The sequence below is a fragment of the Varroa destructor genome, unplaced genomic scaffold, assembly GCF_002443255.2.
Source record: "Varroa destructor unplaced genomic scaffold, Vdes_3.0 BEIS01000004.1, whole genome shotgun sequence".
Taxonomy (NCBI): domain Eukaryota; kingdom Metazoa; phylum Arthropoda; class Arachnida; order Mesostigmata; family Varroidae; genus Varroa; species Varroa destructor.
This window is the reverse complement of record NW_019211457.1, coordinates 44,962,170-44,989,112: the sequence shown is the minus strand read 5'-3', so window position 1 is coordinate 44,989,112 and position 26,943 is coordinate 44,962,170. Positions and strand designations below refer to the sequence as shown.

General features: G+C 44.0%; 1 protein-coding gene across 2 annotated transcripts in view; it reads right to left on the bottom strand.

The window, feature by feature from the left end:
- The window catches only part of LOC111249210 (uncharacterized), a 48,558-nt gene that overhangs the window by 6,105 nt on the left and 15,510 nt on the right, over positions 1-26,943 (bottom strand). The window contains exon 1 of one of the 2 annotated variants that reach the window (XM_086988221.1): positions 298-1,117. The exons of the other annotated variant lie outside the window; for it this stretch is intronic. The gene's annotated coding sequence lies outside the window, so the exon portion shown is untranslated. Of the gene's footprint in view, positions 1-297; positions 1,118-26,943 lie in introns of those variants that run through there. 2 annotated transcript variants of the gene reach the window in all.

Here is a 26,943-nt window from a genome sequence, read left to right as displayed (position 1 = left end):
TAACAATGCTTATTGAGCCATTGCTCAGCAGGCCTACAGTTACAGATCTAAATTAGTTGATCCTATGATGACTCTATTATATTTTGGGTTGTTGATTTGTGTTGTGTAGAATTATTTCTAATACTAACAACTTATATAAACTATGGAACATGTGATTTCATCATCGATTAAAAGACTTTCAAATTGTGAGCTGTCACTTTATAACGCTATATTAGCAACTTTGCATCTGGTTTCCGTCCCGCTTATCCATCGTTTCTATCTTTTAATCGGTTCTATCCTGCTATTGGCTTCAATTACCTCAACCAATGTGAAGTGAGCACGTTGAGCCTGACCTGTCAATCTGCGAACTTCATATCTGACTCAAAATTCACTTCATCTTCTCCGACGCTTTTTGCTGACATCCTAACGGCAGGAATCCCCTGCCTTGACACTCCTACACACATGCACGCATATACTAGATGGACGGACTGTCGACCTCTGAGCTTGGTCGGCCAAAGGTTTTCCTTTGCTCACATTAGCTACATTATGGGAGGGAGCAGGAAGGAGGCCCTCCTCGGTGGACAGCAACTTCAGAGCCAAGCTCCTCAACCTAAAGAAGTTGTATAGGGACCGAAGCTAGCTAGCAGAGGGGAAACGTGTGCAAAAAGATCAACCAACCAGATCGTCGATTAGAGCTAGCAACCCCGCCAGAGATGGATGTACCGTTGAACGAGATCAGCGACAAAGCATGCGAGGTGAGCAGGACTGGTTGAAGGACTCCGTAGGCAACAATAACAAGAAGTAGAAATAAGCAGGCAAAGTCAGCATCATTGTCCAGGATGAATCCAGGCCGCTCTTTATAGACTAAGCTGGTTGCATCGCCACCGAATTAGAAGCCGCCACAGCAGCAGACGGTACAGGCCCACTAAGTCCTGCATTAGAGGCAGTACTATATGTTATGATTCAGCACTGATCGGGGCTGTCGTATAGCCTAACCATCTCGGGAACACTCTAGGATAGTAGACCCCTAGCTGAGCGAGCCGAGAATCTCTTTTCGGCTAGATGCAGTCAGAGTGGTGCCACACCCAAGCCCGAAGCCGAGGCTCATCGGGCGTCGAAACTCAAGCTGGTGGCCGAGAGAAACCAACTCGTACCGCACAACACACAGCGCACTCATCACCCAATGGTACATATGCACAGCCAGCCATGTACGAGCGTTAAGGTGCGCACACAGCGACACTCACAGTCGGCTGTAAGACCTCGATCGCAACCGCTTGTCCCTTGTGTAGGACTATTGGCATACCCACCAACAGCTCGCGGGGTTAGAGCTGCGTGCTGTATCTCCAGGTAGGTTTTTAATTCTCGTCTATTTTCATGACACACAGCTTTTCTTCTTCAATGGAGTCTTCATGAGATATTTTATGGAGTCCTATGAAAAACGACGGCATATCTTCTCGATCTTTTGTTTTATATCTGCTTTCGCTCGCCTATAGTCGTGCCCATTTTATAATGTTGTTGTTGATGGCGCCAGCGGCACTGATCCTAGTCGCGTACAACGATGCCGACGGTCAGACAGACAGACAGTCAAAGCGAGACACGGGACGACAGCTTTTTGGCCACCGACTACTACAAGAACCCATCGCTAATCGAGTCACTAGGTACTGACTGACATTGGCTATAGAACCCGAGTGAGGCATGCCTTTTCTAGCTAAGGCCGCCGCCAAACTCAACAGCAGCAGAAACAACATCCCAAGTCAACCATCGTACAGGCAGATGGTCTTCGCGTTTCAAATTGATATTTTACGAGGGCGCAAAGTTAAAGGCTAAAAGAACACAGTGAGGCCTGCCTGACTAACGCTTAAAGACGTCAGTAGCGCAGCACGGGACTGCATCCATAGCGACGGCGATATCGGCTAGCCAGTCGGTATATGTACACTGCTGTATGCTGCTATCGCCCTGATACCGACCTTTCTTTGATGGTAACGCCTGCCGCCTATTGTACTGACGTACGACAACCAGCATGTAACGCAGATTCAGGACCGGTAGGAAAGGTTGCAGTTGTTCTTTGAGAAAAAAAAGTCAACACTTTGGATCTTTATGCATTTAAGGTGTTCATGACCGGTCCGGTTGATCGCACGTCGGCTCGCTACTGACAGATGATCCGAACGCTTCGGTAATGTCTGTTACAACTCACGTGCCAGGACCGCAGCGGTACGCCGCTAATGCGCTGAGCGTCCAGCTGAAACGAAGGGCGAAATCTCTCCAAAGGGATAAGAGCCGCTCCGTGAAGTCTGGATCCGAGCGAACTAAAAAAATGGCAGAAGTTCTCTATGGTGCTACGAATGATAATGCTTTAAGGCCCACTCTTATACATTGTCCTACTAGAGGGACATCGATGGCTGCAAAAGGCTTACTCAGGATGGGCCGACCGTTCCTTTTCGAGGAGTCGAAGGTTGAAGAAAGTTCATAATAGTTACAGAAATGTAACACATTGTGTGTGCGTCTTATGACTATACAATTAAAATCGCATCGGCGTTACCGCCAAACTACTACTAATTCGAGAGCTCAAAGAAGGCGAAGTTGCCATCTCATTCGGGATAGAGACGAGAGATAGATCTGTAAATGCGCGAAGAGTCTTTTGACCGATATAGAATAGTCCTCTCTAGTAAACTGGAACTATTAGCCCGCTAACGAGCCAGTTCGGTTGGTACCGCTATCACTTAGGTTGTAGAAGTAGATTTTAGACGACAATCCTAGGCGAATATAAATGCAGGCTAAATAGAGAGCCAATACTTAATCAGCTGCCGATACTAAACTGTCGTTGGTTGCTTCCTAAAAAAAGCGTCATCAATCGCTTTGAAATGCGCAAGAACAAGCTCCTTGAGAAATCGTTTGGCTCGTAGCGATTATCTTTCGATCAGGTTTAAGCCACAGGAAAAAAACGGGCGATGAACCTAAAATGACGATTGGGATTTTTAAGGTTGTGTGTACAATACCTTACTACCTACTTCGGAAGGAGGGAAGCACAGCTGCATGATATTCTCCTAGATTTCGTTATCCATCCACTGTTACTATTACGCTATGATTATGATTCTTTAGTGTCAAAATTGAATAATATCTTAGCTAGATAAATATTAAGTAGTAAAAATATTCTTACGTAAATTAAATACTATCACATAGGTTACCTGTGCGCTGGACCATAAATTAATACAGTAATCAGCGCCTCTATCTGTCGTTATAGCAAAAAACTGACGTTTCGTCACATGTATATAGATATCCGCCTTTGTTGTCCTTTCCTGTAAATGCACAGACTTGTATCAATATGGCTTCTTATTTTGGTTGTTTGTTTTTTGCCCTCTAGCTTCAGCTTTACTCGCCTTCAATCAGAGTCGTTGTTTAATCAAGCTTAGGGTACGCGACCCCGTAGTTAGTGCGGTGCTAAAGTTTTCCCTTAGTAAACTTGACACTATGTAGCGGCCTAGGTTCGATAGGCACGCTTCGTTTCGTCCTAGAAAGGACTAGCCATCTGAAGCAGTGCTCAATGTTGTAACACCCAAGACAGTGATTTGGGGTGGGCGATGGCTTACCTGCGTAGTGTGTATGACGGTTACTTTAAAACAAAGGTCACTATCATTCTCAGGAAACATTTGTCTTGGCGAGAAAGTGATCATCCTCCCACTGCGACCCCCCCTACAAGACATAGAAACCTGTAAGAAGTTTAATAACAGACACTTCAACTAACCAGTGTCACACAACGAGAGTCAGCAAAGTAGGACCACCTTTCTTCCTTCCTTCAAACAAAAAAACTCGCCGGCCGCAACCCAGCTGTCAGCGGATATTGTTCTGTTCATTGAAACTCACACAGTTACCCGCTTTTTAGCCTAGGACTATTGAAAGGCGGCCGCTGTTGGGCCCTCTATGATCGTGCTGGTCCACGTTACTTCAGTCAGCAACGACAGTGATGACGAAATTGGCGTCAGAAAGGAAACAAACAATGACATCGGGACCTAGAAAGTGGCCTGAGTGATCCGTTCCTAGTGTGCGCCACGAAAGTAAAATGTTGTGACTAGGGTCACTGGTAAGAATAATGAAAGTTAATTTAGAGACAAGATATGATCGTTAATTTTCCAGATAAAAGGTTGGCCTCTATGTATCACTTCTTTGTTGTAGTCTCTTAATCGTAATATCATATATTATATATATGCTGATGTGACCCTGTATTTCTAATTGTTATAGAAATAGAGTGTATACGAATTGTTTGAAGCAATTTTTTTACTCGTATTGGCATACAATGCTGTTTCAACATTACGTCATCTCGTCATGTATCGTCATCATGCACGCTTACACGCTCATTCCATGAATGCTTGTAAATAAGCGACATAACTCATTCATCTCTTCAGGTTTTTTATTTCGTTCGATTTGTTCGTCCGTAGCTTGAAGATTTTTAACAGAAACATTAATACTGAATTCGATGACGATATAGAGACAAGCCAACACGAAACAAATTCTTCTTTTTTTTTTTTTTTTTTTCACAAAAATCAGATTATCTTCATTCATTGGCACAGCTGCAATACCGTACGTATTGAGGACGTTCGACAGCGTTGTTTTTTTTTTTCTCTGGATTTTTTTGGATTGGATGTTTGTTATCGTCCGTAGACAAGTTTCTGTTATAAGAGATGTTTTCTCTAGTTTTTCCTTCGACTTTTCAGCATCATTCCTTTAGGCGATGTCATGCATGTACGTATCGTTATCATAGTTGCTGGCCGCATGTCAGACAACTACAAAACAAAAGCGTCTAGCCCACTTATAAAGACGCTCGAATCCGCCGTTTTAGTCGATTATTGTTAGTATCGACACAAGTAGCGTGGTGACGGAAAGGGAACCACTCGACATTGAAACATTGATGAAGCGAGCACAACAGCAGACTACCGCTTTACAGCCAGCCATTTGATTGCCAAGCGAGGCTGACACATTTCTATCGGAGGAGGTATACGACAGCGGGATGGCAAATTAGGGTGAAAAGCAAAACGCTGGTAGCCTAGTGGACCGCGATCCGCTAGAGCTATGGAACGGAGTTTGTCATGCCACTTAATTCCTCGATGTACTGCGCCACGCCGAAAACGAAGAAAGATCCATACTCACCATCAACAACATTAGCGTCATCGAGAATCAGACGGCAAGCGTCATAGATTTCGTCAGTGTCGTTTCGGTTAGTAGTGCAATCTTTGGTTGTTCATTAAGAAAAAGGCTTTTCCTAACTATGCGGCACGATTAGGCCGCGTTAAGCTTCAGTGTTAGGTTGTTATCGCAGAAAACAGGCGGATATCTGAAGAAAAGAAAGAGGTGGAGGACAAACGGCGGTAAATTCGGTTTTGTTTTTCCATTTCGTTGTTGGTATCTTCCGTCACACGCTATTTTGACACGTCGTTTGGCGTCTGTCAGGTCGTAGATACAGGGATATCAAGTCGAAAAGAGAGGGTGAATTGTGTACTGGATGGAGGGAGGTCGGTTGAAGGTAGATATAAAGGACATCAAACCATGTTCTTGTCTTGTCGAAGAAACCGAAAACGATTTAAAGGTGTGCCAGAGTTTAAGGACATTTACCGAGCTCATGAGCTAGATAACGCCAGCAAATGGCTGAAGAAAAGCGGTAACAACGTCGTCGTATATATATATATATATATATATATATCGATCGTCGTATATATAGTTATCGGTCTTAGCTATGCATGAAGTCAGACACTCGGCGCACGACGGTTATGGCGAGATATCTGTAGGAGATAGTAGACTAGTCCTTCTATCACTGGTAGGTTTACCCCTAAAAATGCTTCTAATATTTCTGCTTTATTGAATTTCGAAGTACGTAATTTTTAGCGCAGCATCTGCGCTTGATCTTCTGAAGGTGGACAACATGGCTGAATGGATCAATTTAAATAATTGTCAATTAATTTGGTTACATTACTGGCAACACTCTATCCTGTAAGCATAATGCAAGTAATGTAATAATAACCTTTACTTAATTGAACATAAAACAGCTTTTATTATTTGCGCAAAAAGCCGTACGATTTACTCCTTACTTCGAAAAGATAGCCCTTGCACGTTTCGCTGCCCATGGGGTCGATTGGCCCAATACTCTACAACTGTGCACACATAATGTGCTTGCTTGAATAGGTTCGCCTTGATGTTTCATCGGCAATTGTCTAACAGCTGATTGTTGCGTCGCCATAGCCGAATCATCGCTAGCAGGCTATTTTTCCGTACCTCCATTCTTAAGTCGTCGTAAGAGACCACCATCGACTGCATAAAGATGTTTTCGACTTCATTGTCAATACGAAGGCGAAACCGTCGACGAGGCCCGCCCTACGTGCCAATGGCGGGCAAACAACTGCCGACATCCATTGAAATGCAGAACTGTTACCTCGGCAGCTGTGAGCGCCGACTGCTGTGGTGCTTATGGAAACGTTGAAGCTGCGTCTGTACTTAGTCTATGTGTGAATGTGTGTTCGTTGACTACTCAACATTACGTGTCCTTTCGCCGACCGCCCCCGACCCCCTTCAGCTCGACCCCATATACCGATTGTATATTGTGGTCTTCGCCTGAATGTTCTTTCTTTGAACCTTCATTTTTTTCTATAAGCGTTTTCGTTCGGCTTTCGCATGGTTCTTTTTTGTTATGTGTGTTTAGAAAATTCACACAATTTTCATCAATTGTCACTCGGATTCGCGGAGGAGTCGAAAACGCGTGCAGGAGAGAACAGTATGTGACTACACTTGTTTGAATCGGCTGAAAGTGACAAAAAATAATCGTCCCTTACAGATCCAGGCTTTGTCCAGCCTGAACGAGAACGACGGCATGACCATGCGGCCAACACAGTCTGGAATATTAGTTCTTCTGTGTTGAGTTTCCCCGTATTGGATGTGTGCTTCTAAAACATCTAATATCGGGGCTAGCCTTGTTTTTTTTTGCTTCTACAAAAGCACTAGAAATAAAACTCGACGAAGGGGGCGGGGGGGGGGGGTCTTAACGGGAAAGCCTCCGTCGCTAAGAAGCAGATATAATAACGGGAAAAAATCTAAAAAACAATAGACACTGTCACAGCACAGCCTACGGAATCACGCTACTAGACCGGTAATATAGTTGGTCCAGACCAATAATGATAATTGGTCTCCCTCTTTCCCATTTGTCGCCCACAAACGGCGCGTCGTACGTTTCACCCCTTTTTGTCGTTGTTCAATAAACAGTTTTGTTGCTCTCTGTGGCCGCCGTCGTTCCAATAAAGTCACGGGACGAAATCACCATTGACCAACGGCCGAGATCATCCCTTTTGGTTCTGGACACCTGAAAAGAGCGGAACCAGCATTTCAGTGGCTATATCTCTACAAGCCCTGCCACACAGTACGGCAGTGACAAATATTCCCTCAGCTAGCTGACAGGCAGCATGGAACGAAGTGTGTCTATGTCAGGTTTTGCATCTCATCTAGAGCATCTCACGTGACCTTAACAGACACGTTATCACGATACCACCATAGAGACTGGCACCTGTTTTTGTACCTAGGTATGTTATTAGACGCGTTTGTTTTCTGTATGTGGCCCGGGATTCAAAACCTCAGTGTCGTGTTGGCTAGAAGAAATGACTGGTATGCCCACTCGTGACTTCGTGACTGATTTTCCATTCCACCTCTACTTCGTCCAGGATTTCGCGATATGCAATTATGTCGACAGCAACAATGGTGACCAACCGAAATGTCACCAGATTGTCCTAATCTAGGTGTACAGCTAGCAGCTAGAGTCGACCAACCCGTATGTAGAGGGAATACTTCCTATTCAATATTAGATACAATTTATTTAGACGTAAGTTGATTGAGGCTATTTCAAATCGTATGCATGAAATGCAGTGTTTACTTTCTTTTGCTCTTTCTACCTCTTCTCCTGCCCAGTGACTGGTCAATATCGGTTGGTCCATTGATAAAGCACAGGCCAGACGTATCCTCATTTCAGTGTGCTCAAGACTAATCGAGAGAAAACGAACCGGATAAATTCAAAAATTTGCTGTCCGTCATAGCGCTCTGCCCAGAGGGCATTTAGCATCTCCGCTGTAGCTGCTTCTGTCGAACGAACGTCTCGCCGTTTTCGGTGAGAATGCCGAAAGGCGACGGTCACAGACCCTCAGTTTTATAGAAACGTCTGCATTTTGAGCAACGTAAAAATGCAGATCTACGAATTTCCGTTTGTTGTAACAAATGCTGGTTATTAGAAGCATAAGCTTGCGCATTATCCTTAGCGGTGACGGTTGCTTGCATCGTTGAACGGTCAGCTTCTGAAACTGTATATGACAAACCCTTTTTTAAAAGCTAATAGATAAACGCTTGTTTGTGAATTTTCGGCAGATTCGTTCCTTTGTTTTCCGTTTTATGGAACAATAAAGGCAACGTTCCAACGAAGCGCGGCCCATCGATTTGTGTCAATCTCGGGAGCTCGCTGAGTATACGAGACGTCCAGGTTCTGACGACGAATCACAGCGCAACATGGTGGACAAGTCAAAGCGCAAAAAAACTCTTTGTGTCGACAAATCTATCTAGAGGTCCCTATACATAGAGGACACTATTTGTGCGAGGATCCGTATAGCATGCTTACTTGCTAATCTTTAGTTGTACTGTTTTATCGATAAATAATTTTGGCCGTTTTTTAAGAACAGAAGAGCTGAATTAAAACAAGTCAAACTCTCGTTGTTTTTATATAGATCGTTATGGATTATTAGCAAACTGCGACACATCAGCTCGGCTAAATGAAGACGTTTCGGCTATGCAACCTAAAAGTAGCCATCTATAATCAAGTGGCAAACACTTTATTACAAAATACCAACTTTCTTTGGTCTTCGTTCCATGCTATGCCAAACGCCTCGTCATTTTTCTTTTTACACAAATTTAGAAGAGTTCCCAGTTGTCCATCGAACGCCATCACCATGGTCTGTTTTTCCCTCTACTGTCTACAGGAAACTGTATCTGAACAGAAGAACACAATAAAAGACGTTAATAGACACTTCAGCTAAAGCTGGCTATTTTTCTTCTATGGAACCCATTGGATTCCCGCTTCAGTCAACGTTGGTCATTTGTGTGTTTACTTGCAGCTCAGAGTTATCTGGTATTCTCTAATGTTGCCATTATCAGTATTATATCAAATAGAATTAGTGGAAAAATACCTAGTTTTAATGTAATCCTTATACTAATATAGTAGGTGTTCCACGTATGATACTACTATGCTCTTTAGATAGACGTCGAACGACCTGGTGTCTAAAATCGAATGTTTGTTTATTTTCACGTAATAAAAACACAGTTCGTCTAGGTGTAAAGATCGGCAAGTAAACAAATATCGAGTAAAATGAATATCTTCTTCGTTTGCTAACGCTTAGTCCATAGTGTCTATATTATCGTCTGCTTGTTCCCAGGCAAAAAAAAAGGATGAAATCGAGAATCGGCCATAATGAACAGAGCAGGGATACTCTAAACAAGCTTAAGTGATTCAAATCTCTAAACAACCGAAAAAGTTTATTATCAACTATATTGTTGCAAAATATCAACAGTATAAACCTTGCAATCAAATCACTGCTATGCGCTAATCACTGCTAACGGGGCTTTTCGAGGCCTAAGTACCTCGTCGTACCCGATCCTTAAATATGGGAACGTTTGTAAAACGACGTACGCAAAAAAGAATCCATCTCTCAAGGGGACAAGTTGGAGAAACGAAATAACGGCCTTTTTTTTTCTCTTTTTCTCCATGCTGTGACATGATCAGCATCTGTAGGAGTCTTGCGGCCTAACTTTCAGAAGAATAAACTATCTTTTTTAATTGTTTATTTACTAGAATGTCTCCAGCATTTGTCTATTCATTTCATATTTGTGCAGGGTTTGACTGCCTTGTCTTAGACGTTTTATACGATTGTGGCAGTTGGTTTTTTTCGATTGGTGGACACGTGTCGCCAGTCATCATCGGTCAGCGGCGATCCTATCATAGGTAAAGTAGACGTGCCGCCCTGTTTCGTCTGAAAATTTCAGTAAATACGGCAAAGACAAGCAAGCTCTATTATCTTTTAATTCGGTGGGTAGAACTGACACACTACAAGATGCACTTGGCTGCTCTCTGAGCAGATTTGGCTGTACGTGTATCGGGTGGATATGAACCAAAATGGAGTTATTATATGTTACCACTAATTATATTCGTATGCATATATATGTATATAAAGTAAACGTTTTTGCTTGTAGTTCTATTTAATACTATCATTGTCGTCTTCGTAATTGAAGATAAGTTTTTTCTCGAGGGTACATCTTTCGATAAGTCCAATATCGCCACTGGCCAGCGAGTTCGAAAGGCAGAAAAGCCTCGCCAAGCTAACAGCCTACAATAGCAATTACCAGAAACATCTGCGCACGTGCGCTGATTTTCTATTTCGGTATCCTTGTCCCGTTACCGCCGCTTCTGATCCCTGAAATGCTGGGGCCCTTTCTCAGAGAGGGTTCAGAGCTTTGCTGTTGCTACACGCCAGTGTATATATATGTGGTAAGTTAAACGGAGCTATTGCGAATTCGGGCTCTCTTGAGTCTGCTGGCGAGTTCGTGATTTCCGAAAGAGCCAGCGCAGACCTCGAAAGCCTCACATGTGCTTTCCTACCTGTTAGCCTCTGTAAAAATCATGCAGAGAACACCGTAGTACGGCACATAGGTATAGAATCCGAAGCGTTCATATCTTTCCCTCGGCATTTACCTACCATGGCCTTTGGCTGAATTTTTGTTTCTACAGCAGTCGCATGATTGCCGCGCCTGCCGGTATTGTGATTGTCACTCCTTTGTAATCGTTATATGCTAATGTATAATTGGCATGAAACGTTCCCGATTTAGGGCAACTCGGATTAGACGCAACCTCCGCGTGGTCACTGGGCCTTCCCATTTGTCGTGCAAACGCTCTGGCTGTCTTCAGATGTATCATTGAACACTTCAGCCTTCGATAAATTGCTTTTCTTTATTGATGCAGTGTTTAAATATGTACAACGATGTAGCTAGATATGATTTCGTTTGATTGAGTCTGTGTGCATGCATTTCTATAACATTTGAAGTAACAGCCGAAGCAACTTGCGCCGATGAAGAAAAACACTGATGAGGGCCACTTTGTAATTGAAAGAATCGACCGCGGGAATGATCAGCTCGGAGAATGACATTGCTTTACTGCTGGGTATCGTTCGGATACAACTAAGTAGTTCGCTAGTATGATATGTCGAGACTACGATTACTGGAACACAAACTCCGCTTGTGGACCTTCTGCGAATATTTCAGCCATCGTTTCGCTGGGTCCCAGATGAGCGCGTTACGTCAAGCGAACATCTAATTATGATTTATGTATATTAACGGTTTTGACCGCATATATGAACCTTAATAACGTGCTTTCACAAAGCATTTAAATTTGGTTAGGTAGACTGGATTCAAAGAAGTCTACCTCTTAACTTAAAACTTGAAAAGACTGATTGAGTCCACTTCAGTGGTGAAAAACTCATTTTTAGTTCGTAATTAAACAGGATTAGCTATCAATGAACAAATAATCACTATCGCCCCACTTGGTATCATGAGAACTACTTCTTTTTCTATCATTTTAATTCTGAAAATACAATTCTATTAAAGGATCATCTTGTGAGTGATCAATAATCTCAACCGGCGGGTTACCCAAATGCCCTCAAAGCGGCAGACGTTGCTAGCAGCGCGGCCTCGACCAGTCGGGAGGCCGGACTCGGTTTACTGAGGTATTGTCTTCCATAAACGTTCAAAGTGTATAAACGGACGGGCAGATACAGTGTGTCGGTCACGATCCTTTGGAAGAAGCCAGTTTGTGTCCCAAACGATTGATGGATTGCTTCCCGTCACCTGGCAGTGTGGTCTATGGTCCCAGACGCAGCGGCTGACGGACACGCAACAAGACAAACACACGCACAGAAAAACACACCAGTTACACGTGTATATGTATACGCATGGATCTCGCGTTCTCCACCGGTGAACGTCAGGGCGACAGTGACTACTTACAGAGGCACGACAAACAATCACCAGCTACATCGACACTTCCACTTCAACAAGTGGGCATGGAGAAGATTTTAAAAACCACCATTAGTTATCTGGTACTGTTCGCTACCGTCTCACTAAACCTGGTGTAGTCTAACCTAGTCTGAGTCACTGGCTCAAGCAAGAGGGCAACGTCATTGACTTCTGCGAGGGCCTGGCGACTGTGCGTCCTAAATGCGATGTAAAAGTTTCGCTACCTAAGAGCCTGCAGCGACGAATAAAGGTCAGCCATGGAGGATTTGACCTCGCTAGATCGGATAGCTAGCCCTACGCCCGTTCGTCGTTTTGAATCCGTAGGGACATACACACATGTAGGCTTCAACAAAGTCAGATAGGGTATTGGCGTAGTGAAGTTTTATAGCTGCGATGCTTAAAGTTGTGCCGTCAACCACCCGCTCAGGGGCAATACGCAGCAAGACTTATCAGACAAGGGGCTCACACCGACGATATCGCAGTACATAACATTCGAAAGCTTCGTGTTCCATTCGCAGAAGCTCACTTTCCTACTAGCTTTCGATTGGTCCTGTTATCCGTAGATTGAAGTGTTGGGAGTAGTCGGCTGTATCAATCGTAGTGACGAAACTTTGGCCAGTTTTTCAACGGAATTCATGAGGTAACATTTGTTAGTGAGAAATATGTATTAGTTAAACTGCAACGACGGAAATATGTATACGGTTGGTAGGCTATAGGGTATAGTACGTGAAGATTTCACGACAACGTGGATAAATGTATTCAACTCTGAAGCTAGTCAAAACGCATTCGACGAAAAAAATACATACGGGTACAATAAATAAACATGAATGTTGGTTTGCCGTAGTGTCTGTTAACAGGCTTACGAAAAATGACACTGATACAACGGTCCACGTGCGCGGCTTCCAACGGCTTACAAATAGCAATATCTTCTTCTTTTGGACGGGGGGCGTGAGTCTGGCAGCTACTACGCCACCCCGAAGGGCTGATGATTGTTAACTCGGAGCACGCGCCATCCAGCGTTTGTAGCATAGTAGCCCTAATCGCATCGCATCGCTTCTTCTGTTTGTTCCCTTTCGCCCCGGTTGCTCCCTTCGTCGCCGAGCATGAAGTGGCCGACGCACACGTCGCGTCATCCAGGGTAATAGGTAGGGGATCGTGGCGACAACATGGTGAGCGGTGCTCCAGTCTCCCCTGTTCAGTGCTCCGACTGAAGCTCAGCTACCGTGTGGATAACTCCGATTGACCGAGTCCAACAGACCCATCTGTGACCGCGGGCTCGGGCGCCACTACGATGAGTGAGTCCACGAGGCGTCCTCGCTGACCGGTGACGACTGACCAGTCCCCAGCCGCTGCCTCGACCATCGGCCCAGCAGCTGGTCTGTATCGTCCCCAGCTCCGGCTTCACTGATCCGTTCCCCCCAAAACTCGATAATTGGCTGTAGTTCGTCACAAAGTCAGTTAGAAAGCCACATCGAGGTGCCATCGCGATTTGAGGCGGGCAGACTGTATAAGGTTGGCTCCCTCGTACGTTACATTCGGTGACCGTGTAAAGTAACAGTCCTGCATGTTTATATCGTATTCACACAGATACACATGGACTATGTGTAGAAGGTGCATGTTACGGATTTGTGAGAAATAATACATATAGATTCTACCTATGTCATTGTGACGAATGATGCTAACGAAATCATCTATTACCTCTAGCCATGTGGCATGGCTATTTTTGGATTACCGTGGGGACTCAGTATGGTCGCTTGCGGCTCGTTTAGATTAACCAGCTTCGTAGAAATGTAATGCATCTACTCGTTTCTGTGCATATGCATAAAGTTGCACATTTACGAAGAAAGATTTTTTAACTGAGGGCTTCGAAGAGGACAAAAGTATTTTTTATCCGGTTTGCGTACCGCGATGCTTTCATCAGTTGCGAGATGTAACTGTACACAAATAGTCTAATGTCAATGACTTCTGGGTAGACCTTATAAACGCAAACATCAACGTTGCCGTGAGCTCTGCCCACGAGTGAATATTATTGCCCTCTAGCACCGTGTGCAACTGAGCATGAAGCCGGCACGCCGCTAGACTTACATATGACTAAAGTTGAGGACTGCGAGTCCCGTTATCTCCATTCTACCCTGAGTCGTTTTCCCAGCCGATGATAGTCCCACCGTCGGATGACCCTTAATAGGAGACAGACATATATATATAGTGACTTTTGCTAATGTTACTCCTGCCGCGATTACGTTGTGTCCTAATCAAGAGCCACCGCTCATTATACTTCACGTACGCGAATGGTACGGGGTGTGGGGCTCATAGACGACACATTCATGCTCTCGTGGCTCGTTTACTTTTACCGTGTGACATAGTGTGACGGGGCGGGACGTGTTAGACGTTCAAACGCTCAGCCGAAGGACAATAGCTATTAAAATTGAACTTATTACGCAAACGAATTCTCTAAGTCATCTAATGCTGAGGTGATATAGGTAACTTTGGGTTTGTGTATAATAACCATGTCCTATATATGGATAAAAACCCGTGTGGACAACTCGCCATCAACGCCAGCAGCAACAGGATAAGTTCCGATAGTCAATCGCGTCATTGAAATTTCCTTCAAGTAAATTCGTCACATTAAACATACACGGATTCTCATTGTCACAATTTTCTAATGAAGATCGAAGACTATGATTCTGCGATCTGGTGATGAGGGCGTCACTGTCGCTTGTGCACATAAATGGACGAGACAGCAGTGGCCCAGAAATTCAAAAGCATCCCATAGTTACAGCCATCAACACCGAGGAAGACACACGACAACGCGCCGGTTCTTACGCTACTGTCGGATAGAAACACATTTATTTCCGTGATATATATTTAGACATACCTTTCGCGTACGGTACAATTATCTTCGATGAAGCTTGTCTCTTCCGAGGGTTATAAAGTTGTCAGCATGGACGTATGAATATTGCTACCGGACATGTTCAGGCTTAACGGCTCACGACCATCGGCTTGATCGCAAACAGATCAACCACGGTCAAATCAGTCCCACAATCGACTATTGTAATTTGCAGTAGGTCAATACAGCATATTAGGGGAGTAAAGGCCAAAATAAAGCGAGCAAGCAACCGAAGAAGAACAGTGGCCTGCTGCCCACTTGAATCAAGTAATTTAGGCCTTATAGAAGGCCGGCAGATATCTAAAAAGCATCTCGCTCTTGTGTAGGCAGGCAAAGCTGCGCGAAAAGATTTTAGTGGTGTCCGATAGGTAGCAGCAACAGTAAGTCATATCAGCAGCGAGGATGCAGATCCAAGAAATTAATCGAGATTTTTCCTGGCGTTGTCCGATCGGATCGGTCGGAACACTTGGTTAGCTACTCTAATGACGGCCACTGACAATAGGTGTACCAGAAAATAGAAACGGTGCAGTTCAGAAATTCGTTGTTTAATCTGCTCCAGCACATGACAGTTGTGGCGGCGTGCGGTGACGGCGATCGGGCCTTGATGAAGACGTAATGATGCACGAATGATGAAATAGAACGACATTGTGCGATAGCCAAAAAAAGCGCATCTTTGAGCTGATGAGATGGCCGGCCATTTGCACAGCAGATATGTACACGTCATGCGACTTTTTTTTCGTATCGTTTTGAACCATCGGCATGGGCTGTTGTTCTACTATGTATTGGGACCGGAGGATCCTGATACAGCCCCGAAGTTGTACGCTGAAAATTACTGGAACGTTGAAATCCTATGGTCCGCCAAAGTGAAAGAAACTGATTGAAGATTTTGCATATCTATAGTATGTGTTGTGGTTACTTTTTCCCGTCAAAGAGCTGTAGCGTTGACTACGAAAAAATCTAGCATATGATACCTTCAACGGATTTTCTCGTGCAACAGTGATTTAATGATAATAATAATGACAAAAATTTAACATGGCTATTCTTAAGCCTTATCTCAACGATGTATGCATCTGTGTAAACGTAGCCGAACTGTAGCTTGGTCTATAAATTTGATTTGGACGTTAGACGTCCCGCAAATACGTTAGATCATTCTGTGGTACAAATGAGACTTAGCACTTGTAGACACGTAAACACAGCCATAGATTAAGCATGTAAATTAACGGTAAATGAAAAACACTGCAATCCACTATTATAATATAATAATACCGTAAGCCACGGTAGTGGAATGACAACGCATAGGTGAAAATATCCATCCCCATTTAGTCAGGGGTCTGATAGGGCGAGCGCTAAAGTCCTTCCATTCTTGTGCCAACGCTTGACCATGTCTTCCTGTGAATTTCTGTGTTATGGCCAAGTGCGCGATCGCGTGTATGAATGAATTCGCGAAAAACGAGCTAGTAGAGAACGTACGGCCGCTAACAGAAGCCTTCGAAGGAGTGAGTGAGTGAGTAAGTTGGGGGAGGCATTCATGGTTACCGTAAGACCCTTGGATTCTGCTTCAGTCTGACTACCAGCTTGTCCACACACGTGCAGTTGCGATGCCACCGTACGTTTGTACAAGTAACAGCTGTCTGTGTTGTTGAATTGATGCCTTCAGTCTTTATCGGTATCAACGTAATGACCAAAGAAGTTGAGAGCAATGGCAGCAGCGGCCCGCTAGTATATACATGTTGGTAACATTGGCATTGCTGCGACTGCGAGTCAATCTATCCATTGAATCGTCCATGTAGACATATAGAAAGTGCCTTTCGTTGCTGTTATCATATTGTAGAAATATTTGAGCGCAGCACTTTATGTGGTGATTTGAAGTAAGGTCTATATCTCTAGTCTATCTCATATTATCTAGAGCAATATAAGTGGTGCTTAAAGTCGAGATTTTCGACAGCTGAGGTTGCCACCTGTGCAGAATTTGTCTGCTTGAACAAAAGTTCCATTGAGTTTCGCTGGTCTCAGTTTTGAGTCATAGACTATACTCGATCTCCGAGACAGCTGAAGACTCTTTAGAGTACTGATCTTAGCCATCGAAGAACGCTGTAGACCGTTCATGCCTTTTCGGTGTAGCTAGCTTTGCGTCCCCTCATCTATGTTGACTTTCCCACGCACCTAGACGCAGCAACGCAACCATTACCGATAGAATGTTAGACTCACGTATTTGAATGTAGCCACGTCATTAGATGAAAAAGGATTATGTTTCGTCAATGCTTTTGAAATGTAGGCCAAAGATGCTGCCTTATGTTGTGTACCTGAAGGAATTAATAACTCTACTAGCATTTCGTGCGTGCATGCTAACTTAAATTTGTCGATTCAAAATAATTCCATCTGGGAGATGACGTTTCGCAAACGGTACACCGATGATCTTCTCCATTCTACCATCTGACTTCAGTAAGCTACGATCTCTGTCTCTCACTGTTAACTCATTGACGATCGTGGCTTGACGAGTTCGTGTTGAGCTCTCCGCGAATCTTTCTTCTAACGGGGAGCGCGACCCGTTGTCTCTGCATTAGGCTTTTTGTGCTTCGCCAATGTACATATGCTGCTTTCTATTTGCTACATGTGTATGTGCATGTGCGTGCATGTTTGTGTGTTTGTCTACGTATGGATACACCGTAATAAATCGTGAGGAATCAAGAACATAACGGTGCTCAAAATTATCAAAGTCATCCGCCTCAATCAAGCGTCGAATAGGCTTAGACAACGGAGGGAGTCGAAGGAGGCGAGCTTCATATCTCTAATAGCGGATGAAGGCAGCTGGTTTTGTCAGGACTCGGCATTTTTGCTTCGACCTCTAGCTAGGTTAGTCGTACAGAGCAACGAGAAAACTCTGTATTACCTTGTGATGTTCAATTAAACGGCATATGACGGAAGGACGGGTGTGTGACTGTACAAGTATTTAATAGTTGTGCCAAGCCCGTTGGAGTTTGAATCGTATCTATTTGTTTATCTATCATTCGCAATAGTCATATATTACAAGACGATGGCTGCTGTTTGTCCTATCTTGACAAAGAAAAAGGCCAAGATTCAATATGGATGTTTGTTCAAAACTTCAGTACAGACCTACCGATTGAAATAGTGTTGTCACGTATTAGAAACTCAACCACGTGCGATTTTCGATAACGCTCTATTATCATAGAGTCTCATGTCCGCAACTACCGTCAAACGTTATTTCAGATCTCTTTTTAATATAGTGCGTACGCAACTAGCATATATCCATAGAGTGACCAGAAACCCATTTATACACACTGCAGGGCACAAGACTTCAAAGTGGTCGCTGTCGGAGGTCTAATGGCCCACAAGAAATCACCTGATTTACATGTTATTGTTCGATTGTGATTGGTGCCCTTTCTTAGCCCTTCATTTCGTCCTTTGATAGCTTGCCCACCAGCCGCTGCCTCCGCCCCCGTCAACCGTTGGCAAATAACAAATATTTTTATATAGAACGGTTTATTTAGACGTCATTGTTTAGATTATGTCTTGGCACATTTTGTCGCTTTGTTCCTATTGTTTATGGGCGCCTAAAGAAATCCATTCACGTTCAGCCGGAGCAATTAATGTACGATTTTACGCCACTGTCATTTCCGTTCCGTGTGGCGATTACATACCCCTGTTATACATCAGATATCGCATGTTCAACTAAGTGTCGGCATGACTCTGTTAGGACAGCTCCGCAGGTCACGAATCAAGACGTTCACGACAATAAATTCAACAAATACCGTTTAACACAAAATAATCAAGCAACATACGTAGAAAAGGATGGATATCGAAAGCCTAGGAGCAGCTGACTTCTGCTTACAACCTCGCTTGCAGCGAATTTCGCGCGTTGTCTGACCTGCAGGCTAGCTGTTGATGAAAATAACCTATTTATCTTGTTTTTTAATTCAATTTTTCACTGCTTTAGTCACGAAAATTGTTATCATTGTCGGGGTAAACGAAAAAAATAATAAGGCCGATTAAAGCGATCTATATGATGCAAGAACAAAATTTTCAACAGTGAACACCCGATATGAGCGGCGCCTTCCGTAGATGATTATTTCCTCACGAGAGCTTGACTGTCGCCCTAGATCGCTTGGAGAACTGGATTCGGACATTAGTCGGTGGTCTGAGAAATATAGCCATGCATATAACTAATAATATAGCGGAGCAATTATGAGGTGCTGGCACTGGCCAGTAGCAAAAACTAGTGAAGAGTTGGAAAAAAGCACAATGCATACATCTAGTGGAGATTTCACTCTCCTTGCTGGTAGCGATTACTCTTATATGGTACGACTCAGGACTGAACAATAGTCCCTGCTGCTGGACTCACTTAGGTTCGTTGACGATAGGGACCAATTACTCTGAAAGCTGTTGACTTTCAGATCGATCTCAGACCCAACGGGAGAACTTTTTGCGTGACACTTTCTCGCCCTGACAAATCATGAGGAATCAGAATTCCAGCGGCAGCTTTATTCAATTCCTATTTGTCGAATAACGGAATTGAGCGGATACAACGAAGAGTTTGGGTTGTTGGTTCTAATTGAAGCATAACCACCAATATGCTTTTCTTAAACAGGTTTCCTTTTTAGGTGGACATGTCTCATAGACATTTGCATGGTGCTTGGCTGTACATCGCCTGTTAAAAGCTGCGACCCACTTTGCGTTGAACAGGAAAACATTTTCACCGTTTTCCGTTTCTTTCACCGTCATCTCGTTTTCTGTTTTTTGCAGGCCTTTATAGTAAATAGCTAAGAATTTGAAACAAGGCCATTGCTGGCTATATAGTGGATTGACGTGCAAACTATAGGAATCAATGTTTACTCAGTAATGACAGCCGCAGTGGACGCGTGTGTACCGGGTAGGCAAAGCATGGGTTGAGTTGTTGCATTCTGTTAAGCCCAACAAGTACAAAACGCTCTTGATCGAAGCCTGGTCGCGTCCTTTTTCACTCCACCTTGACGGTGAAACACTGCACGACTGTGGGATAAAGAGCTTCAATAGGTGTCGATAGAGGGTGTTTGTCTATTTACGTGCATTCCTACGATCGAACTTGGACCGCGTGGGCAAAGCGGCTTGCGTGTCAACTGTGATTCAACTATAGAAACGCAGCACGAATCAGCTATGCCCGATGCTTCCCCGGCCGCTTAATGCTCTTTTGACCCGCCTGCCCAGTATGCGTAGGCTCCTTGCGGAATTGAGCCGGGTAGGGAAAACTTTTGACCTTGACCCTTAGTAGAAGTTTTGTCGCTATAGCTTATTCGTTTCGTAAGGAGTTCTAGCCGAGTGTCGAGAGATCACTTTCTCCAGTCAGTCGAAGACGCCCCCGCCACCTACAATAAAAGATAAGAACGCGTGCCTATTCACCTGATGATTGAGAAGCTCGTCTGAAAGGTAACATTCGAGAGGAGTTGTCTTTTTCAGGATAATTCAAACAAGTGGTATGTAATGGAAATTGGACTATCGATGTATGTGCTCCTAGCACATAAACGTATATGTCCTTGTTGTTAGACTGACTATTTTTTTTAATCAACTTTTAAGTTGATCAATTACGCTGATGCATGGCGGAACATTGAAACGGTCGCACATTTCAGATTATGATCCTCGGAGGCTGGAGACTCAATATAATAAATTTATCATCACAAATGTACCAAATGTCAACACAGAGAAGCAGCTAAGCGTACCGGAGTCAGTTGCACGACTGCATAGCCATGCACCGATGAACGTTTGCGCTAACTTCTGTAAAGATTCGCACGTACATAAACACTGTGCCCTCGATTTAGTCTCGTTTCCTTCTTTCGATTATTAAATAGCGTTTCCATTAATTCGTCTAATGTATGTCGTGTAGCAGAGGGCACTGGTTAGGCATGGTATCTATTAATACACATCTACTACAGATACGCTGGAGTGTTTTATTGATCCTTGAATAGTCAACAAACTAAATCTCTGCCATCTTAAATACGTCGCACTTGTTATCGGCAGGTCACAGAAGATGGTAAGCCTGAATAATGAAGACAAAAAAGGTCGAGAACAATCATACGGCATACGTAATCACCGCACGTGACATGATTTTCCAAGGAAAATAAGTATAGGCCATGCAAAATCATAGGGTTGACAGGCACATATTATTCTTATCCAGTTAATACGTAAATTTTTTTTTAGGACACCAGTTGTCATTATTCGAAATGGTTTTCTTTCGGCTCACAAGTCTGGCGATGTAAGATTGGCATAGTACTATTTAGTAACAGTCTGGCACCGATGTGGTCCCGTTGGGCTGCAACCGATAAACACGACATATAGTTTATTAGAGGTTATAACCAAATGGTTCCGACTCTTTGTGGTGGCGCAGTAATAACGCATTTGCACAGTAAGCTTTCGGCCAGGTAAAGGTCTAGGTTCGAATCTTGATGTATACATCCTTTGTATGCTGCAGTAGGGTAAGTCGCTCAAAGCAATATATAACGATTAAACTACGATTACGTGAAACTTGAAATACTTTGCCCCATTATTATTTACTGGACTAGCAAGAAACGCATGTTAAAAAGATCGTAATAATTAGGGTATTTGGTCATACCGCTTACAGATACCTGTCAATGTCCTGTAGTTCCTAGCAATGTTCGACTAAATCCAGGACTACTACGTTGGACGAGACGGAAAAAGGACTCCTTTCGTAGCCGCTGGGCTAGTAACGAACGCCATCATAATACGTTTGATAGATGTTAGCTAGTTCAGTCGTTTCAAACCTATGGCCCGCCTAATTCGACTACCATTTATCCCAAACGCAACATATATAGAATACGTTTTTCTTTGCTTGCTGTCCAAGATAAGATCGACTACTTTTTGTAGAAGTTGGACACATCCTTTCGAAGGGCGCTTCTGCCATCTTGTGGTGCGGATACTGAAAGTTCGTGCGAATGGATATCTGTATGGTCGTAAGTGTATATTTACGCATTTAGCGAACTAGAGGACCGCCCTATTCGCTATGAACTCATGAAGTTCAGTTTATTTCGCCTCCGTCAAAGTAACGTCGAAAGATGAAGTGCGTGTTAAAACGGCCGCATCGGCAACATCACGCGTAAAAAAACAATAAAGGCGGTAGCAACAAGTGCCGCTAGAGACGAACTCTGCAGACAATTGACCGAGGTCGCTAAAGTATCTGAAGTAGCAGAAAAAATGATTTGCAGTTTTGTTGTGAGCGAGGATTAAGGCACAGTATTGGCTTGTCCCTTATTAAAACACTTCACGGAATGGTGAAGTTTTTCTGGCCATTTTATGGGTCGGTTAACATCCAAACGTATTGATTCTTAAAGTCGTTAAAATAATCGTATCACAATGGTGATATTAATAAAACCTATTTCCGTCTTCCAACATTACGACGCAGCGCTACGATGACTCCATACTCGAATTATTCTAACCTCTTCATTATTGTTAGTCCTATTATATATTATCAAACCAATGTATACCAATTCGTGACTTTAGCTTGTATTTGCCTGTACGCGGTAGCCCCTATACGTTCATTATATAATCGGTTAGCCGCAATCTAAAGTAAGAGCAGAACCCACGACCAAGACGAAATAAGTTGCCCTACCTTATTCCTGTAAAGTCTCACGTCGCCGTATCAGCATATATCGTTATTGTATATGTGCCCTGATAATTGATGAAGTAGCGCAGAGGCGTATCATGGCGGCTTGCCGTGCTGACAGCATCCAGATCTATGTGGTGTCGGTGATAATGGAGATGCTGATGGTGGTGGCGGCGACTGTTGGTCATAGATATAATGTTGAGTGACGTCTTTATAGAGAAGAAGATTTCTCAGATATCGTTTGGCCTCATGAAAACGGGAACGAAGGGCTGTAGGCTAAGCCAAAAAGGGTACCAGAAGCACTAAAACGGGCACTTCTATACTCCCTGCTGTCATGATGCTGTTTCGCGATCACTGATGTAGCACCAGCTAACACAAACAGTTTGAAGCGCTTGAAGATAGGTCCGTCAGCGAGCAACGACAACAAAACGGGCGAGGAAGAGGAAGAAGAAGAAGAAGAAGAAGAAGAAAGGAGGAGGAGGAGGAGGAGGAGGAGGAGGAGGAGGAGGAGGAAAAGGGGAGGAGGACAAGGAGAACAACAACAACGGTGACCGCGTTTACAGAAACCAATGAATAGAAATCAATAGCTACTACAAGCAATAAAGTAGGATCAAGGTATGCCTGCCTCGAACGCACACAGGCATTATGCGTACATACCGTACCGCCGACCGCCTAACTGGTAGGCCCTTCAGCACGCTTTTTTCTGGCACGTATCAACTAGCTAATAATGATACAGCTGTGGAAATGCGTGTGCGAAGAGCCCGCACCTAAAGCTACGTAGATTCTGTATTCGCTCGTTGTAGCAGGTGACCGAACGCTCAAACGAATATCAGTTATTCAATTAATCGGTGCTTAGGAAATTTTTACGTCATGTCCATTCGTAGAATACGTATATCGTATAAACGGCTAGATATCAAAGTCCAGTTGAATCTTTTTGTTTTGCTTATTACAAAATCTTTGATTGACGTAATATGGCGGGTCGGTCAATCAACGCAAAGCGTTCGTGGCCAGATATTATGTAATAGCAATAAGCTAATGAGATAAAATATTGTCTTAACGTCGTAATCACAACAGAATGGTGGGTGTGGTATGAATCGGTACGGAAGAATCTGTGGGGTAAATAATTTTCGTTACAGGTTGAAACAAACAGATAAGTCATTGCTGGCGTCTACCGTTCTGTAGAACAAAACGATCTTAATCTGCAGTAGTGGTACAAAATACAAGAGTAGGTTTATTCAAGGGGCTTATGCATATGTGTGTATGTCGCTGTAATTTTTTATCCGGTACACCTTCATAAAGAGTGGTAAAAAGGTGGTTTACGATATTGGGACAGCATCACGACGAGCTACGAAGAGAACGTATCCTACAACTGGATTGACAACTTTACTTGATTATATGCCGACACCTGGATGAGCCTCATCCTTTGCTATACCCCAATATCGTCCTCATGCACACCCATCTTGTGCGAAGCCGTCTTGAATCTCACCAGCTGACACTGAAAACTAACATGGCGAAGACATCAGCGGCGACAAACAATACGCTCACGAAACACTCCTTCTCACAAAATAACGTATCACGAGACAGGGGTATTCGTTTCTCTTCAACAGGCACACAAGACCACCCCTCCCTTGCTGGTCGCCGCTTGCCCGATTATTGCCTACGGGTGTTTCGGTGGGGGGTGGGAGGGGGGGGGTAGAGGGGCAAAAACTTTCGTCCGCTTTGAACATTACGCTGGACTTACGCTAGCAAAACTATCCGCTAGTCAAACCAAGTTTGGTCGACGCGACACCCACTTCTTCATGGTCGCGGAGGAGGTAGCTGTCGGCGTAAATGCCCCTCGACTGGCGGCGACTTGAAAAAGAAGCCTCCCAGTAGTTGTTATGTCGACTTCGTGACAACATTAAGTTGGACGGAGATCGCAGGAAGGCGGCGTACTTCGACGCTCATACGAAAAGCGACAAACACATCTGTATTATAGTGCGACCGCCCCGTTAAACAGTCAGACAAACCAGTAGGAAAGTAAATCGCGATCACCGGAAAGGCACCTGGTCGAATCTGACGTCTCGCAAGAGCGGATCAGCCGATGCGCCAGTGTCTTTACATGTACATGATATATTGGTACACTTCCGTTGAACTAAAACAAGCCAAACAACAGCGTGATGATTGCTTACTTCATTAAGGAAACGATATTGAACTAGTCTTAGCAATAATGGCATCACGGACTACGGTGGTAGGGCAAATGTACGCTTGGCATTATGCGGCCTATTGAGTCGTGCCTGACCCTTCGTTTCAGCATTGCCCTTCACGAGAAACCATTTTTGGCTCTCACATAGCGAGTACGTCAGCGAATAGTTGCGGCGTACCATTCTAAACGCCGAATTAACAGTCCTAGCACTCGCCAGAGATTTGGACGAATTTGCCGACTTCGCCCTTCTAACTCAGTTGTCGTGAGACGTTTAAAAGCTGACCTATCGGGCCTATTTTCTTTCTTTACCGTGCGTTCGCTATTCACGTTGGCCGCGGCACCAATCCACTTTCTGCCGTAGCCACTAGATACTAATATATACTGCTAACTATTAGAAAATGCTAATACGATTTACATGCGTATGGCTACGGACGCATGGGTCTGCGAAGGTACAGAGGCCTGCCTCGCCTTTGCCTGAATGTGCCGATGGCGGCACTTCCCGTGTACAGGGTTGTAATCGATTCACAATTGATTTCATTCAGCGTTCGAGACGCGCTGATCATTCGTTGCCAATAGAAGAATTAGACACGCAGAAGAAAGCTTTCTGCCAGCGAGATAATTCCCGCTCACGTTGCACATTTATCTAGGTGTCACTACCTGCAACTAGAAAACGCCGGTACCTTCTGCAGCAAAAAGGGACGATGTTGTTAGTATACTCTGTAGAACTTGTACGTATCTGAGTATTTTTCATTCACGATATGGGCATATTTCTCTTAAGCATTCGTTGTACACTATCCAAAGGTGACTGCACGGCTGGTTATTCAGAAAAAAAAAAAAAAAAAGTGCCGTTGTAGGCGATCGTCGCCAATAAGCGGGGCTCAATTATAATTCTCAAATGAACCTGTCTGGCTTTTTTTTTAAGCCAGCATTGACCGCGAGATAATATCGGATATACGAAAATTGCCCGTAGAGAGACAACTCGAACCAGTCACAAGGCCGGTTTCTCCATCCACAATAGTCTCAATTTTTGCGTGTGTCAGAGATGTCAAACAGTTATCTTATGCATCTGTCTTTGGCCGCGACCAATATAACGGCTGACAGCGGAAATTTCCCTCTGTGAAATATCGTCTGTATAGCTTGTGTCCATTAAAATCACTCCAATCCAACTCTCTGTCACGGAGCTAAGTTGCCAAAGCTGTTGGGTCGGTCGGGTGCCTTCGGAGGGGGGGGGGGTAGACCTACCGGTTTTGATCGCTCTGTCTTGCAAACAGCGGTCGAGTGCAATTCGCCAAATGATACCCAGAAGAAGGCCCACTTCGAGATTATGCGAACGCACTCATTGGTCGAACAGGCGAGGGTTGAACCAACCAATGGCTAGATGTTTGATGCCACTGTATTGGATGGGCCCACTGTACGCAGTAGGAATACCGCATTTATATGCCTGCGAGCACTACGGGTACGCGGAGTGAGAAACTAATGGAAACCAGCCATTTTGTGCACTGTGTTTGCTGTTCGATAATTAGATGGCACGAACTTTTCTTGCTATACATATAAAATAGTACTGAACTAGTCTACCAGCTAAACAACGAACGAGTTTATGAGACGAGAAGTTAACTTTTCATTGACGCGGTCAGCTGTGGTTTTTTTTTGTTGCGAATTATCATAACGGTATACGCTAAAAATATAGATCAATTATTGTTGCTTGTTCGTTGTCGTTTAACCTTGTAACTGTAGAAGGTCACATGAAATATTCACTCTTCCTTAGTGTTAATCAGGGCGCTGCTCGGATCCTGCCCCCATCGAGGCTTCTTTTTCCTCTAGCAAAACAGATTTGTTTTTAAATTTTTCTTCTTATCTCGTAGTTCGGTTATGACAACAACAATCGGCAGAAGCGTCCATTCGTATACGCTGTCGCTTAACGCTCCATATATCACTGTGCACAGGGGGGTTACTCTGAGCCAAGTGTGTGCTTTTTCACTTTCTCAGCGGGCGTCTATGCCTTGCCTAGTCGGCACAGAACAAGCTATTCCGTCAACAGGCATCACAGCGGTAAATATAGCGTTTTGGCGTTGTAAAGACGCCCTCCCCCTATCACGTTCAGGAAGGGCAAAACTATGTTAGCTATGCTCGTTGCTCGAAATTACTGTTAGTTACAGCTGGCTGACAGGTAAGTTGGTAAGTTAGCTGGCAAGCTATAGGCCACCGGTTCAC